We start from the raw sequence: 13,351 nt of genomic DNA on the forward strand, positions 1-13,351 counted from the left end.
TGATTTGTTTACTTGGATTGGTCAAAGGCCAGATTTTTGCGAGGCCTAAGGGTTCCAACAGAGCCCAGATTGCCTGGCAAAGGGGCTGTGACTCACTCTGAGAAAACTGCTCCTTATACTAGGTGGACATGGTTTATTGTGAACGAGTTGCCCTAAGATGGCACTGCACTCTACTGACCGAATGGTTCAAAGAGAGAGATGGGGGCTTGTAATCTCTAAAGCGCTTTCAGTACCCCCATTTTTTTGGGATGGCTTCTGTCTTCCACAAACGGTTTAATGCCTCCCCAGGAATTAATACCCCAATCCCAAATTCCCCTGAGCGTAAGTCACACACGTATTTGTTTTCAGCTAAAATCTCAAGCCTGAATTTTTAGGACTCCATCAGCCCCGCTGCTATTTCACCCTCTCACCAGATTGGTAGAAGGCAGGACTTCCGTCCTCACTTGAGGTGTCAAGTCCTGCCAGGGAGAGATGCCGGCTATTCTGATTGTCCGACAGCTCCCCAGCCCCTCCTGGCACAGCGCCACAGTGGCTGGAAGAGGCGCTGCAGCAACGTGCCTGGAACCAAGTGGGCGGAGCCAGGGTAGGGGACGCCTATGGGGACCGAGGGGGGTGTTTGGTGTCACGGGGATTTTAAGACTGAGGAAGGGGAGCAGTAGAGTGGAACTGGTTTATTTATGGTCACAAAACGTCCGCGTACGGCAGCACATATACACAGAGCAAAGTCCCGTTGGGACAACCAACATGCCGGTCCCTGTTCAGGCCGGGCCTTTATACTTATGAGTTCCTTTGAGCCCGGGCTTTGCGGGTCTCCGCCCTCTAGTGGGGAAGCTCATATTCTACAAGTCCAATGGGGCGATTAATCTGGATATCCCCATGGTCCACGTGGAGGTTATTATATGGGGGCCAGGGATGTGGAGGGAGGTCTCCAGGTCATGAAGGGAGGGTGCCCCCAGTGAGAAGGAGGCTTCTGACGAAGATACCTCCCTCCCCAACCCAACTCTTCCTGCCTGAGATATAGGTTTGATCATTTTTCTCTCCCCCCCCACCCCTCACCAATCTGTCAGCCTGCCAGCCTAAAAATTGAAGCTGGGAGGGAAAAGGCCCTGAAGTGGCAATTAAATGGCCACTTAAGGCCAGGCTTGCTCTCCGAGGCCCCGCCCACCCCCGGGGTAAAAATGCAACCAGGCTGGGGTGAGTGGGATCCGGGATCTCGGAGGGAATCGCTGAAAAAGGGGCGTGGAAGGGAACCTCAAGTCAAATATATCCTTAGGGAGGAATTGATAGAATATCAAATCTAAAAGCGATTAACAATTATGCACATTCTCCCTGTGTTTGTGTGAGTTTCGCCCCCACAACCCAAAGACGTTCAGTGTAGGTGGATTGGCCACGCTAAATTGCCCCTTAATTGGAAAAGATTAATTGGGTACACTAAATTTTTTCTTTTTTAAACCATCACAATCACTATTACATTACAATTTATACTGCATGAGAGGAGGGAGCTACTTGGTTGGCAAGTGGGCTCCGGTGGAGGCGTTGCCCTGGAGGATGCACCAGGGAACAGTTAACTGCCGAGCTTTTTTATCGAATTCAAACCAGACAAGTTGACTCTGATTGGTCAAGGCATTGCCATAGCCATTCCCTGATTCGGTCCCCATGCCAATGTCTTGGCCAATCAGAGTCGACTTGCCTGGTTTGAATTCAATCAAGAAGCTTGGCAGTTAGCTGTTCCCTGGTGCATTCTCCATGACAACACCTCTACCAATCAGGGTCCACTTTACGACCAATCAGCAACACCCCGCCCCCCCCACATGCAGTATAAATTGTAATGTAACAGGGACTGTAATGTGCAATCACTTTGAGATTTGATATCTTGGCGATACTGCCCTGAGGATAGAACATAAAACATACAGTGCAGAAGGAGGCCATTCAACCCATCGAGTCTGCACCGACCCACTTAAGCCCTCACTTCCACCCTATCCCCGTAACCCAATAACCTCTCCTAAGGGTCACTAAGGGCAATTGATCACGGCCAATCCACCTAACCTGTACGTCTTTGGACTGTGGGAGGAAACCGGAGCACCCGGAGGAAACCCACGCAGACACGGGGAGAATGGGCAGACTCCACACAGCCAATGACCCAGCGGGGAATTGAACCTGGGACCCTGGCGCTGTGAAGCCACAGTGCTATCCACTTGTGCTACCGTGCTGCAAGGATATACTTGCTTGGCATGAAAGGTGCTTCGAGAGGTTGAGTAGAGTGGACATATCCCGGCTGGTGTTTCGAAGAATGAGAGGTGAGCTCATTGAGAAGTATAGCATTCAGGAAAGGCTTGATGATGTAGATGCTGAAAGACCGTTACCCCGTCTAGAGAGTACAGAACTTGGGGAACAGTCCCAGGGAAGTGGGATTAGTGTAGAGTGGGTGTTTTGTGACAGTACAGGCTTGAGTGGCCGAAGGGCCTCTTCTGTACTGTATGATTCTCTGATTCTATGATAAGGGGTTGGCCACTTAATCTGGGATTCAGAGGAAGTTCTCTACCCAAAGGGTTGGTTCGGGGGAAATTAGTGGATTTAGTTAAAGGGGTGTGGGGGGGGGGGTGGCGGGTTTAGTGTGTGCTAGTCTCATATCCCGAGTGAAGTTCAAACACGCTAAAGAACTGAGATCAGCAAGAACCCCCCCAACGGGACCTTGGTAATTTACGTCTGAACAGTCTCTAGCAAGGATAAAATAACAGCCCTGCTTTTGGGCGAAGGTTTCACAATAAAAACCTTTGTAGACAAGATCGGAATTTTAAATAATGTTCTATGTGCTGAAATGTGAGAGAACCTTTAAGAAATGGGTGTTTATAAATGGGTGCATATATAAATATCTGTAGTGAGAGTACCTTTCAGAAATGGGTGTTTATAAATGGGTGCGTATATAAATATCTGTAGTGAGAGTACCTTTAAGAAATGGGTGTTTACTACTGCAGTGATGTCAGAGAGTGGGTGGAGCTGGGCTGTCTGTCAGCTTTTTACTTTCGTTTTTGAGCAGGCTGCAGGGTGTGTTTTAGTTTTGTTTTCAGTGTTGGAGCTGAAGCCAGACCAAGCAGGTGTACTGCTGTTCTCTCTGCCATCAAAAGACTATCTCTTGATCATTTGGTGAATTCTGAATTATAAATGTTTTCAGTAGTGACTTTAACCTGATGTGCTTCTGGAAAGGTTTTGTTTTTAAGTCGTATGGATGTTAAAAAGGATAACTTAAAGGTTTACTTAGTGTTGTAGTCTTTGGGGGTTGTATTTGAATTGATGGTTGCTAAGATGTTCACTGTATGTTTTAAAAAGGTTAACTGGAGTTCATAGAATAAACATTGTTTGGCTTAAAAAAATACTTTTCCATGTCTGCTGTACCACACCTGTAGAGTGGGCCGTGTGCTCCCCATACCACAATCTATTAAAAGTTGTGGGTCAGGTGAACTCCATGATACACTTTGGGGTTCTCTAAACCCTGGCCCATAACAAATTGGGGGCTCGAGGGGGATAAAAGTCTATCTATTGAATTGGCTTAGTGAACTTAAAGACAGTGAGGGGTGAACATATTGTGGGTGCTTTTCCGGTGCGGTATTTTAGTTTAAGTGGGGAGTGTGTTGTGGACAATGGCTCTTTCAGAGGCTCTGAAGTTTTGGGGGGATGGAGATGGTCACACGCAGTACCTTACAGACAGAGACTAAAAGCAGACTGCTAGATTTGGCATAAACATTGCAGTTAACATTACCTGACAAAATCCGAAAAGATGAGGTCATTATGGCGGTGGCTAAGCATTTAAAGTTGCCTGAGATACAGTTTGACTCATTGGAAATAGCAAAAATTCAGTTGCAAATTAAACAAATGGAATATGAGAAAGAATTAAAGCAGCTTTAATACGAAAGAGAGAGAGAAGAAAAAGAAAGAGAAAGAGAGAGAGGAAAAAGAAAGAGAAAGAGAGAGAGAGGAAAAGGAGAGAGAAGAAAGGAAAATAGAAAGAATAGCCATAGTAGAACAAAAAGAGAAAGAGGGATACAGATCAGGGAAAAAGATAAAAAGAGAGAGTTTGAACTTCAGAAAATGGCCATGAAACATGACAGTTAGTTAAAATTGGCAGACGTAAAGGGAAACGTTGGATGATAGTGATGAGGATAGTGAGAAAGAGCGTCATAGTCGAAGGCTTGGTGGAGATCTATTTAAATATGTCCAAGCATTGCCAAGGTTTGACGAGAAGGAAGTGGAAGCTTTTTCATTTCATTTGAGAAGGTAGCTCAACAAATGAAATGGCCACAGGACATGTGGGTGTTACTGATTCAAACAAAGCTGGTAGGTAGAGCTAGTGAAGTGTTTGCATCACTACCGGAGGAGGTATCTGGGATGTATGAGGAGGTGAAAAAATCCATCTTAAATGCATATGAGCTAGTGCCTGAAGCCTACAGACAAAGGTTTAGAAATTTAAGGAAAGAACCTGGTCAAACATACACGGAGTTTGAAAGGCTCAAACAGAGTAATTTTGATAGGTGGTTAAGGGCTTTGAAAATAGACCAAACGTATGAAGCTCTCAGAGAAATTATGCTTTTGGAGGAGTTTAAAAATTCAATTCCTGATGTAGTGAGAATTCATGTGGAAGAGCAGAGGGTTAAAACTGCGAGATTGGCAGCAGAAATAGATGATTATGAATTAGTTCATAAATCAAAGCTTGGTTTCCGACATCAGTTTCAGCCGGTGAGGGATAGAAACTGGGGACATGAGAAATACTCAAGTGGTAAAGGTAAAGGTGATCTGATGGGAGATAATGAGAGTGTACCCCAGGTTAAAAAAGAAATCCAGGAGGGTGGATGTCTCCAGCATTTGAGGAACCTTTTACAAGGGTCCAAATTGATTGCGTAGAACCGCTTCCTAAAACAAAAAGTGGGAATCAATATCTTTTGACTATAATGGATGTGTCTACTAGGTTTCCAGAGGCCATTCCAGTATGTAATATTACAGCTAAAAAGATTGTGGAGGAGTTACTTAAATTCTTTACTAGATATGGACTACCCACAGAAATACAATCGGATCAAGGATCGAACTTTACCCCTTAAGTGTCAGATGAACTCCATGATATACTTTGGGGTTCTGTAAACCCTGGCCCATAACAGTGCTGACTGACTGTGTAAATGCAAGGGCCGGATTGTCCGGCCGTTCGCTAGCGGCGGAATTCTTAGCGCCCACCGGCAGCGCGCACACCTGCCCATGGGGCTTTCATGCCAGCGACCGGTGCGCTGCCTCCCGCTGCCGAGAATCTCCTCCCGGTGTGTATCTGTGACTGAGAGCTGAGGTGTATTAAAATGCTCTCTCTCTCTCTCTGCGAGAGCTGTATGAGAGGAGAGTGCCGCTTTGGTGGTATCTCTGGGACATCGTCCTCCAATGCTTGCATCATGAGTAAGAGCCACAAGGTTTTGCTGCAGCTTTATAAAACCCTGGTTAGACCACACTTGGAATATTGTGTCCAGTTCTGGTCGCCTCATTATAGGAAGGATGTGGATGCTTTGGAGAGGGTGCAGAGGAGATTTACCAGGATGCTGCCTGGACTGGAGGGCATGTCTTATGAAGAAAGATTGAGGGAGCTAGGGCTTTTCTCATTGGAGCGAAGAAGGCAGAGAGGTGACTTGATAGAGGTATACAAGGTGATGAGAGGCATGGATAGCGTGGATAGTCAGAGACTCTTCCCCAGGGCGGAAATGGCTGTCACGAGGGGACATCATTTTAAGGTGATTGGAGGAAGGTATAGGGGAGACGTCAGAGGTATGTTCCTTACAAAGAGAGTGGTGGGTGTGTGGAATGCACTGCCAGCAGAGGTGGTGGAGTCAGAGTAATTCGGGACATTTAAGCGACTCTTGGACAGGCACATGGACAGCAGTAAATTGAAGGGGTGTAGGTTAGGTTGATCTTAGATTAGGATAAATGATCGGCACAACGTCGTGGGCCGAAGGGCCTGTACTGTTCTGGATTGTTCTATGTTCTATGTTAAACCATCGTAACCTGTACCCAAGTCTCCTGGGTGGAAGGAGCCCACCCCAACAATTGTGAATCTTTGAAACTGTCTATTCCAGAGACTGAGATTGGGAGTAAATTCAAGGCCGAGACAGTCATGTCCTGTTGACTGCCCAAAGTGAATGATGAACTACAGAACACGTAGTTTAAAGTAATTTATTTTAGGACAAACTGCGTGATTAGATAACTAGGGCAGCACGGTAGCATTGTGGATAGCACAATTGCTTCACAGCTCCAGGGTCCCAGGTTCGATTCCGGCTTGGGTCACTGTCTGTGCGGATCTGCACATCCTCCCGTGTGTGTGTGCGTTTCCTCCAGGTGCTCCGGTTTCCTCCCGCAGTCCAAAGATGTGCAGGTTAGGTGGATTGGCCATGATAAATTGCCCTTAGTGTCCAAAATTGCCCTTAGTGTTGGGTGGGGTTACTGGGTTATGGGGATAGGGTGGAGGTGTTGACCTTGGGTAGGGTGCTCTTTCCAAGAGCTGGTGCAGACTCGATGGGCCGAATGGCCTCCTTCTGCACTGTAAATTCTATGATAAATTAAATAATGAACGACTAACACTAAACAACAATTGAGGAACTACTGCAAATACGCCTATCTCCCATCCGACCTGCTCCCAACTCCCAGATCATATGGTCACGCGATGGGTTTACAATGCCACCTAGTGGTCGGAGGTCGTGTATGACATGATGCACAAACTTGCCTTCGGCATATCACCTCCGAGACGGTCAGATTTTTCGACACTGAGGGAATCAAGGGATAGGGGGGGGGGGGGGGGTTAGAGTGAGAATGTGGAGGCAGAAGATCCGCCATGTTCGTATCGATGATCGAAGGCCATTTGGCCCGACTCCTGCTTCTAGTTCCTATGTCCTCGTGACTGTGAAATGTCAGAAGCATAAACACTAATGAGCTCTGTCATTTTCTCGGCTACTGGCAAAGCCGCAATGACAGATTCCAGAATAGGTTTTTTTTTGGCACGGATTATTCTAACACTTTCAAAATGAGCTGGCTTCCTTCTGTATTACATAAACTGCAGTTAGTAAAAGGAAAGATTAAACTTACTTTACAATTCCTGACACCTAACAATTAAGTTCTGCTGTTTGCCAATGCTCTATATATAAGTTTCCTCACAGAATCACAGAATTGTTACAGGCACATAAGGAGGCCATTCAGCCCATAGTGTCTGCCCTGGATCTTCAGACGAGCATCGTGGATTAGTGCCATTTCCCTGCCTTGTCCCCGTGCCCCGCACATTGCTTCTATTCAAGCAATTATCTAATTTGGCGGGGTGGCTGAGTGGTTAGCACTGCAGCCTCACAGCGCCAGGGACCTGGGTTCAATTCCGGACTCGGGTGGCTGTCCGTGCGGAGTCTGCACGTTCTCCCCGTGGCTGCGCGGGTTTCCTCCGGGTGCTCCGGTTTCCTCCCGCAGTCCAAAGATGGGCAGGTGGATTGGCCGCGATCAACGTGCGGGGTTAGAGGGATAGGGCAGTGAGGTGGGTCTAGGCAGGGCGCTCTTTCAAGGGTCAGGGCAGACTCAATGGGCCGAATGGCCTCCTTCTGCACTGGAGAGATTCTATGGATAATGGCCTCGTGACTGAACCAGCCTCCATCACACTTCCAGGCAACCCATTCCAGACCATTCTCACATTACATTTGCTTTTTTTCCCTATTCATTCAGGGGATGTAGGCATTGCTGGCAGAGACAGCATTTAATTCCCATCCCTAATTGCCCTTGAACCAAGTGGCTTGCTGGGGCATTTAAGGGTGAACCACATTGCTGTGGGTCTGGAGTCACCTGTAGGCCAGGCCGGGTAAGGACGGCAGATTTCCTTCCCGAATGGACATTAGTGAACCAGGTGGGGTTTTATGACAATCGACAATGGTTTCACAGTCATCGTTCAACTTTTAATTACTGATTTTTATGGAATTCAAATTTCACCATTTGCCAGGGTGGGATTCGAATCCAGGTCCCCCCCGAACATCAGCCATTTTCAAATCGCTTCAAGTCTGTGTCCCTCTCGTTCTTGATCCCGTTATGAGCCAGGAACAGTTTCTCCCCGTCTACTCTGTCCAGCCCCCTCGTGACTTTGAACACCTCAATCAAATCTCCTCTCCGAGGAGAACAGTCCCAACCTCTCCAATCTATCCTCACAACGGAAGTGCCTCATCCCCAGAACCATTCTTGTCGACCTCTTCTACACTCACTCCAACGCGTTCGCTACATCCTCCCTATGGTGTGACGCCCAGAACTGTACACAGTAGAATCATACAATCCTAACAGTGCAGAAGGAGGCCATTCGGCCCATCAAATCTGGACCTACTCTCTGAAAGAGCGCCCTACCTAGGCCCACTCCCCCGCCCCTATCCCTTAACCCCATCTAACCCACACATCTTTAGTCTGAGGTCTGACTGGTGTCTTGTTATAAGTTCGGCACAGCCTCCTTGCTCTTGTATTCTATGCCCCTATTAATAAACATCGTGGACAACTTTTAATTGGGTGTCGAGACGTCTCCTCTCATCTCTCCTTACTTGCCGACAGCTTCTCCAAACGGTCTCCCAGATCGGAACGACTCCATTTAAAAGCTGCCAGCAATTCCATCGATGTAACTCCCGCCAATTTGTGTTGCCCCCAGTCAGAATTTGTTTTGCTTCATTCACGGGATGTGGGATTCGCCGGCTAGGCCAGCATTTGTTGCCCATCCCTAATTGCCCTTGAGAAGGTGGTGGTGAGCTGCCTTCTTGAACCCGCTGCAGTCCCTGTGGAGAGGTTGAGGTGAAAACATAAGAGACAGAGAGAGAGAGAAATGAAATGAAAATGGCTTATTGTCACAAGTCGGCTTCAAATTAAGTTACTGTGAAAAGCCCCTAGTCGCCACATTCCGGCGTCTGTTCGGGGAGGCTGGTACGGGAATTGAACCGTGCTGGTGGCCTGCCTTATTCTGCTTTCAAAGCTAGCGATTTATCTCTGTGCTATACCAGCCCCTTGAACAGAGTACAAGGTTATGTCCCTGTCTACATTCCACCCTCCTGGATCACCACCTCTGTGCAACTAATCTCTATCTTCCCCCTCACCTCATTATCAGGGGCTGGTTTAGCACAGGGCTAAATCGCTGGCTTTTAAAGCAGACCAAGGCAGGCCAGCAGCACGGTTCAATTCCCGTACCAGCCTCCCCGAACAGGCGCCGGAATGTGGCGACTAGGGGCTTTTCACAGTAACTTCATTTGAAGCCTACTTGTGACAATAAGCGATTTTCATTTCATCACGCCCACAAAACAGCTGACGATGGCCACCCACACCAGGGGCTGGATTCTCCTCCGGCGGGATGCTCCATTTTGCCGGCAGCCCGGGGGTTTCCCGACGGCGCGGGGCTGCCCCACAATGGGAAACCCCATTGACCGGCTGGCGTAACGGAGACTCCCGCCGGCCGGTCGGGGCAGAAATCTGGCGGGGCGGGGCGGAGAGTCCAGCTCCATTTCTTTTGGTTACGCCTGACAGAGCTACCGTGGGCGAGAAGAGGCGGGTCCCCAATGTACCTCAGCAAGAGCAGGAATCGAACCCTCGCTGTTGGTGTCAATCTGGACCACATGTTATTCAACAGAGGTAACCAGCCCGTGGTCGGAGGATCCCCAGGGATTTTCTTCTTTCACAATTATGTATTTTATTCATAAACATATCAGACATTTCAAACAGCCATCACAGAAAGTGCAATAATATTCATGTTGTCTACCGAGATCGAGTTTCACTCTGAGGTGCTTCAATACAATTGTGATATCTGTAATATTCACCCGATATATTCAATGTGAGTCATACCGTCCGAAGAGGGTTCTGTACAATTCCCCTTCCCTCAGTTCACTATGGCTGAAAGGTCTTAGACAGCGACCTTCCCCCATTGCGTCTCAGTGGCGGCTGCCCCAAGCTTTAGTGCCTCCCTCAGCACGTAGTCCTGGGTTTTGGAATGTGCCAGTCTGCAACACTCGGTCAGGGGCACCTCTTTGCGCTGGAAGTGTCCGGCGCCTGTACACCTGCAGGTTCCAGGTGCTGGACGCGCCCCTGCATTCCGGTGGCGCTCACAAGGCTGAGCAAACAACACTCGCCGGGAAGGTCGGCGCAGCTTAACCCGCCTTGAAATTCCCAAAACAGAACTCCGACACTTCAGCCTAACCTCGAGACATTGAGTCTTGGCCTCATGCCAAATTAGCCCCCACCCCCCCCGCCAGAGCTGGTGGGGACGGATGGGTTTTTCAGACGCTGATTCTCTCCCTCCCCTTCTAAGGCGCCACCTCTTTGACCGAATCACAGAACGGTCATACGCAGGAGACCGTTCGGCCCATCGTGACCGCGGCAGCTCTCAGAATGAGCCGTTCCCCCTCCCCCACCGTGCCATTCTCCCCAGCCTTCTCCTCGCAACAGCTCCCTCTGCGTTGATATTCTTTGATGATTGCCGCCGTGAAGAGCCTTACGACATGAAAGGTGCTGAATAAATCCAGGTCCGTGTTGCTCATTTCATTTATCGGCCCGACTGCCGGCATTCCAATCCCTAGTCGCCGACAAAGTAGGGATTCGCAGAATCGCGCGGTGCAGGAGAACCCCACCGGCCCATCGAGTGTGCGCCGGCCTGTGAAAAAAAACCCTGACCTGCCTCCCCCAATCCCGTTTACCAGCAATTGGCCCAGAAGCCTCGTTTTGTTCTGTTTTTTGCCTCCCGCCACATGTGTTGCCCTCCCACAGGCAGGTGGCGATGGGACTGCGGAGCAGGACGTGATTGTCTTGGCCCCGAGGCTTCGAGAAAAAAAACATTGACGTCGGCCGAAAGGCATTTCGAGTCTAATTAAATATTGGTCAGGTTTTGGAATTTTAGTTGAACAAACATGTCTTTTTTTTTAGATCAAATCCATAATTAGGAATGGCGGGCGGGAGGAGAGGGTGGTGGTGGGGCCTCTGTATTTGGTTCATTTAAAGATGAGCAATTATAGTCAGTCAGGCTGAGCAAGATCAGGAAGCACTTACACAGGCGCGAATTCCTGTCACGGGAATGAGGGAAGCCTATCCAAACACGGAGGGTAACAACATAAACTGGGTCAGGAGTCATCGAAGAAACATTCACATTTACCCGTCCGTTTCCCAGGACTGGGAGTGGCACAGTGGTTAGCACCGCTGCCTCACAGCGCCAGGGAACCCAGTTTGATTCCAGCCTCTGGTGACCGTCTGTGCGGAGTCTGCACGTTCTCCCCGCGTCTGCGTGGGTTTCCTCCGGGTGCTCCAGTTTCCTCCCACAGTCCAAAGATGTGCAGGTTCGGCCAAATTGCCCCCTTTGAGTATAAGAATTGGCAAGTCATGTTGCAGCTGTATAGAACCTTAGTTAGGCCACACTTGGAGTATAGTGTTCAATTCTGGTCGCCACACTACCAGAAGGATGTGGAGGCTTTAGAGAGGGTGCAGAAGAGATTTACCAGGATGTTGCCTGGTATGGAGGGCATTAGCTATGAGGAGCGGTTGAATAATCTCGGTTTGTTCTCACTGGAACGACGGAGGTTGAGGGGCGACCTGATCGAGGTCTACAAAATTATGAGGGGCATAGACAGAGTGGATAGTCAGAGGCTTTTTCCCAGTGTAGAGGGGTGAATTACTAGGGGGCAGAGGTTTAAGGTGAGAGGGGCAAGGTTTAGAGTAGATGTACGAGGCAAGTGTTTTACGCAGAGGGTAGTGGGTGCCTGGAACTCGCTACCGGAGGAGGTGGTGGAAGCAGGGACGATAGTGACATTTAAGGGGCATCTTGACAAATACATGAATAGGATGGGAATAGAGGGATACGGACCCAGGAAGTGTAGAAGATTGTAGTTTAGTCGGGCAGCATGGTCGGCACGGGCTTGGAGGGCCGAAAGGCCTGTTCCTGTGCTGTACTTTTCTTTGTTCGTTGTTCTTTTTAAAACAGAAAAAGGGGAGGGAACTGTAAGTTCCATTTCCCGCCTCGAAACGCAGGTTGAGGGGGTCACAGCGCAGCACTGGGGGGGGGGGGGGGGGGGGAGTGCCGTACTGCCAGGGGTGCCATCTTTCGAATGACGTGGCCTACGGGTTGGCGAGCGGACTGATCCATCTACGAACCGCGATGCTGCCCCTCCGCGAGGTGTCGAACAGCAGGCGGCCTCGTGCATCCCAGGTAATCGAAAGTAAAATTAGGGTCGGCTTTTGAGAAAACTGATGGTGAGACGCACACCAACCTCCAGCTGAAACTAATTATTGGAAAGCGAGACAATGCCAAAGATACATCAGAACGGAGCTCAGAGAAAAACCAGGGAGAAAATAACCAGCAGGCAGGAAACATGTTTGGTAGGACATGAGTACTGCTGTTACAAGGAGCTGGTTGAAGATTTGAGTGGCCATTTTTGTTCCCTGATACAGTGCCCAGCATATTTCAGACGACAGGCGTTTTGTTCTGTAATTATCGGTTATTTAGGAGATTATCCCCGGGGAGAGCCTCATTCGAACCTAAGAACGCAAGAAGCATGAGCAAGAAGAGGCCATCGAGCCAATCCCCGCCGTTCAATACTATCATGGCTGATCTGGGGCTCCAACTCCATTTTCCCTCCCGCTCCGCAGATCCTTAAATTTCCCCAAAATCTGCCCTTCCCCGGCAGCCTTCAATATATTCAACAGTGGAGCGTCCACAGCCCTCGCTGCAGGAGAGAATTCCAAAGTCTCTCTGTCAAAGGTTCTCTATTCTTCCCCCGGCACCAGTTCCCGCCCTCTATTCTTCCCCTGGCAGCTCTTCCCCCCCCACCCCCTGTTCTTCCTCTACCCCCCCCTTTCCCGATCTCTATTTTTACTTTTAACGTCCTCAGTGACTAGTAGGCCACTCTTGTCCCCAAGCTGCCTCTCCCACTCTTAGCTTGCAATGAACGAAGAACAATGCAGCACAAGAACAGGCCCTTCGGCCCTCCAAGCCTGTACCGGTCACGATACCAACCTTGGCCAAAACCCTCAGCACTTCCTAGTGCCGTATCCCCCTCTCCCCATCCTATCCGTGTGTTTGTCAAGTTGCCTTTTGAACGCCGTTAATGTATCTGCTTCCACAACCTCCCCTGGCAACGCGTTCCAGGCACTCACCACCCTCTGTGTAAAAATTCTGCCTCGCACATCTCTTCTAAACTTTGCCCCACGGACCTTAAACCTGAGCCCCCTGGTGACTGACCCCTCCACCCTGGGAAAGAGCACCTGCCCATCCACTCTATCCATGCCCCTCATAATCTTGTAGACCTCCGTCAGGTCACCCCTCAACCTCCGTCTTTCTAATGAAAACAGTCCGAGT

The sequence above is a fragment of the Scyliorhinus torazame genome, chromosome 27, assembly GCF_047496885.1.
Source record: "Scyliorhinus torazame isolate Kashiwa2021f chromosome 27, sScyTor2.1, whole genome shotgun sequence".
Lineage (NCBI taxonomy): Eukaryota > Metazoa > Chordata > Chondrichthyes > Carcharhiniformes > Scyliorhinidae > Scyliorhinus > Scyliorhinus torazame.